This window comes from Pygocentrus nattereri, chromosome 26 (assembly GCF_015220715.1).
Source record: "Pygocentrus nattereri isolate fPygNat1 chromosome 26, fPygNat1.pri, whole genome shotgun sequence".
Lineage (NCBI taxonomy): Eukaryota > Metazoa > Chordata > Actinopteri > Characiformes > Serrasalmidae > Pygocentrus > Pygocentrus nattereri.
Window position 1 is genome coordinate 30,610,001 of NC_051236.1, and position 5,000 is coordinate 30,615,000.

A 5,000-nucleotide genomic window follows, 5' to 3' on the forward strand; every position below is an offset into this window, starting at 1 on the left:
CACCTAAATCTGAGTCTAGAAAAAATCTAATCACCTACAACTCATGAGTCAAAAACGGGTAAACTTCTTGAAAGTATCAACCTAGAAAAGTAAAGGTGACCACTTAAAGCAGAGTTGAGCAAAACATCTAAGGCTGTTTAGATAAAAAAGCTTTAGATACACAGAATGTTGCAATTGTATTTCACTACTGAAAGAAAAAAAAAGGTATCAGTAATAAAACGTTTTGTGAGAATGACCCAACTGATGTACTGGATTTATAAAAATGAGCCTTGAAAAAAAAAAAAAACAAACATAAAAAAGGCTTAAAACTCCTGAGACTGAATGTAGAAGACACGCCTATTCAAGAAAGAAAAACATGAGCAGAAAAAAACACCTGAAAATGTGTCTAGGCAAAAATAACCAATTAAAACAACAGTAAGGCTGTTCTAGGGACTCCTACCCCATCAATAAAAAAGAAGAAAACATTATTGCTTGAATATTGCCCTTAAATAGCCAGAGGCTGCTGGTGGGTTCAGACTTCCATTCTAGCCTTTAGACTTTAGAGTAACTCAATTTTCTGTGTAGTTACTGGTCAGGGAACCTAATGATGTAATAAACTTGGGACTATAAGGGCAAGACTGGGTGCGTGCAGTATTTAATGGCTAAATATATGTAAATAGATATGTAGTATGATGATTATTAGACAGGTGATTACATTCTTCAAAACTCATCTGTTTAATGGAGCAGCATTCATTTTGGTATGTGCTGTGAGAAGAGCTTTACATAACTCCCTCTGCTTGCTCTCCAAACCAGATTAGCTTATTCAATGTGGCCTCGTGGTCTAGCTCCAGTGCCAAATTGTATTTAGAATAACTTTATTAAAGAAAAAAGGGTTTTTTTCATAGTCATGCCATTTTTGTTACATTTCACTCATCCTGAAAATATCTTGGGTTGAAGATTTCACACGCTTTGCTCAGATGGGTATTGAATTATCAAGGTGAGATTTTTCGTCCTTTGAAGTTTGTTTGAATTAAAATGCTCAATCTAGAGAAAAATAACAGTACAGCAACAGCAACAGTACAGAATCTAAGTCTGCAAGAAATACCTAAAACTGAGTGTAGAAAGCAGCACTTCCCAGAGGGCCTCTTTGAAGTAACATGGTTGATCTTCTGAGCATATACTGAATGATATTTCTAGCTGCATCTGGGTATATGAGAGTGAAACAAACTCTAATTACCTACAATATGGACAACAGACTCTTCACCCTCTGTTGTCATCCTAGCTCCACCCCTGTGTCATTGTATTCACCTGTGTCTTATTTGTTACCCCACCTCTTACTTATTTAGCCTATACTGTTTCTGGCTTTGGTTGGATTTCTACACTATTTCTGCTTGCTTTGTTAAGCCTGCTGCTCACAAAGACTCCAATCAAAAATAAATAAATAAATAATAATAAAAAAATAGTATGTGTCCAATCTGATGCACCATTCAACACCCATTTTCATTTATATTGGTGCTGCTCACATTCACTGCACCAAGTTTAGAATGACCACGCCACAAACATCAGAAAAGCTTTAAAATAAATTGACAAACCTTGAAGCATTTAAAATGGGCAAAAATGGACGACTGTGTTGGCAGTCAGGTGTGATATTAAAGATACATATTTAATACTTATGTAATAGATATGACTGCTAACTTTTATTTGAAAGGGAAAACAAAATGGCCTTTATTGGACATAAAACATTTATCAGTCCAGTGCCCATGTGGATGATTGGAAGGTTGAAACAATTGAGAGATTGAACACATTTTCATAAATTAACACACACACACACACACACACACACAGACACACACAGACACACACAGACACACACACCAAATACATAAATGAGCACACTTACACCCAGTAATGAGTCAGGTTACACAGGCGCTATTACTATCTGAAGTGTACAGGTATAATACAGCATAAACAGGTGCAATAAATAAGTGATGATTTTCTAAAGGTTACTGAGTTCAGGAAGAATTGCAGAAATAATGATTAGGATTGTCAGTATAAATTGACTGCAAGCACCTTAGAGGAAACCTTTATTGTTCAAAAGTTGCTCTTTTAGGGCTCAGGAGACTCAGGGGTGCAAAATTGGTCTAACAAGTGGGGTGGGGTGCTAAAGCTTATATACAGCAATTCAAACATGAGTTTTCTTTCCTATGTAATTACATAAAGAGTATAGTCATTTAATGGATAGTTTAAGCAAAATTCAAATTTATCTTATCAAGCCATACTTGTTGATGTTTGCTTCTCTTCACTCGCCTCAAACCATGGACATTGTATGTGCCATTTTTAAATTACATTTATTTTAAAAATGCACTTACATTTATCAATATTATTACTTTAAAAGCAGCACATCATCCCCTACATCATCCCCTACAAATGCAGATTAAAAGGAAGGCTGAGGTTGTAGAAGAAGAGTCTCCAAAGTTATATATATATCAGATTATCGAAGGGCAAAGCAGGAGCAAGCCAGAACTTTTATAATAGTTTATTGGAAGAATTGTGATGAGTTGAAATTATTCAGCAAATTTAGCCAACTAGGTAGGTATTACTTTTAAAAGTAATGTTAAGTACCTTCCAGATTAAGATTAACCATAGATATTCCCCATAGATTATTGCCCCCTCGGTGGTACTATACTAAATGGCCTCATTCACAAACCATTCTTAAGAAGAAATTTCTTCTTAAAACCTTTCATAAAGATTTAAACATTCACTGATGTTTTCTTATTTGAGATTTATTCTTAGGTAAGAACAGAGTCTACGCGCACTGAAGAGCACAAAGGTGTGAACAATTCATGTTGTGAATCTGATGTAGACTTTCTTAGAACCTCTCTCAAGAACAGATTCAAGAAAAAAAGCCATTGCCAGGTGCTTGTCTACTTCACTATTTGACGACTTACTAGTGAAGGTCAATATTATAGCATTATCTAAGCTAGCTGTGGGTAATTTCAGGAGTTCTTTATTGTTGTCTGCTTGCATCTCATTAAATATGTACCCCACCTAAAGTACCAGATATTTCATGGTTAAATCCGAAGAGCTAAATGTTTGATAATTACCGTAAAGTTATATCCCTGTGAAATGAACCTGGCTTGGTTAAGGATTGACTAAACTTGGGTAACATTACTAAAATACAGTAAACAGAAATGACAGACTACAGGGATGTGGGAAGTGGCAACCTTAGCACCCCCATATTTCAGGATTGCAATTGCTAAAAATAATGAATATAATAAAATGTTCTGAACTTTATAATAATGTGCATGTAGTAAAGACTCGTGTGCTTTTTTGAAATTAAACTTTGTATTTAGATATTACATTTGTATATTTTCAAAATCTGCAGTAGCTCTGCATTGTTTAAAGTCAACTTGAAACCAAAGCGGACCTTTTTTACCTTGTTAGTTCATGTCCTTCGTCATATTAAGCACAATCCATTGTGTCCCATCTTTCAAATGACAAAATGTTTATTTCTCTGTAATCGTCTATCAAAGTGTAGAGACTTTTTTCTTCCTCTAAATGCTGTCTTGCCTTCCGCCCGAAGACTGCTGGGATAGGCTCCGGCACCCCCCCGCGACCCTGACGGAGAAGCGGCTAAGAAAATGGATGGATGGATGGATGGATGGATGGATGGATGGATGGATGGATGGATGGATGGATGGATGGATGGATGGATAAATGCTGTCTTATGTTTGATTCCATCAGGTTTACCCTATATATCATCTTTGATTGTATCATTGGCTGGGAAAACATTATACTAACTAATAAGCTGGCAACATGTTTTCCCTCCTCCTCACACACCCTGAACATTTATTGAGCAAGAATACTAGTCATCACCTCCAATCCAGGCTGCACATAAATATAGGTCAGCAAACAGCCTCCCTTCTTCTCCTCTACTCTCCTTTACCAGTGTTTTGGACTGGTTGTACAAAAATCATTTAGGAGTTATTTCCGTTAGTTTATGCTGAAAACCTGTGCTCATGTTATCACAAGTGAAGCTCAAATATCTGCCCATGTTTGTGCTGTTTTCTAAGGTTTTTGAGGCGTCTCTTACCTCAGTATAGCAATTTCACATGGTCTGTTTGTCTGTTTGATGTAAATTAGCGAAATAAGAAATCGAATGACAAAAGGCAAATGACACTGCATGACGTCATCATCCACATTTCAGTACCCCAACCTAAAAACCTTCATTGTTCTCTAGACATGAGGTGAGAGGACGAACATAAAAAGGCAACAAGTCGGAAAACAGCAGAAGAAATTCAAAACACTTCAGGGACAAAGATGGAGAAAGAGGGGTGAGTAGAGTGAGCACACGTTTGTTTTACTTATTTGGATAAAGTAGCTGGAAAAGTGGGTGCAAGTGTATCTGCTTTTTTTGCTGATGCTGAATGGCATAAATCATTCAGCAGTATTCTGAAATGTGGCCTAAAGGAATGCTCATTATTTGGTACAGGCGCTTACAGTGGTTCACGTCATTCATTTTTTGTCTCAAGTCACCTAAAAATGCCTGATGAACATAAATAAATAAGTAATATAGCCTCCGCACAAATGATTCCCAAGGATCCTCCCCTACAGAAGAGGTTTGGGCTTAAGCCCCCGGTGTCTTTAGATCTTACTGACATCCCTGCCTCAAAGCGTGACAAGTTGTTAAGTAATCTCATAATCTGTATGACATCCTGTCGTTTCGAAAAATGTACAAAATAATAGTCTCTGCTTCTACTTTTATGTATAACAGTGTGTCATACTTATTTGATGTGTTTTGAGGCAAGTGTGAGATGATCATGCACTAGAATCATTTTCTTGAAATTGCACATAATATGTGTTAAAACTATTCCCATAGAAAGGTCGCACACTCAACCTGCTCTTTGCTGGTAAGTACAGCCTGTGTAATTGGACCCACATTAGGCATTATATAACCCTTTTAGCTGTGTGCTAACTTCCTATCAGAAGTTTTAATAACTGCATTGTGTTGTAGCTCCTCT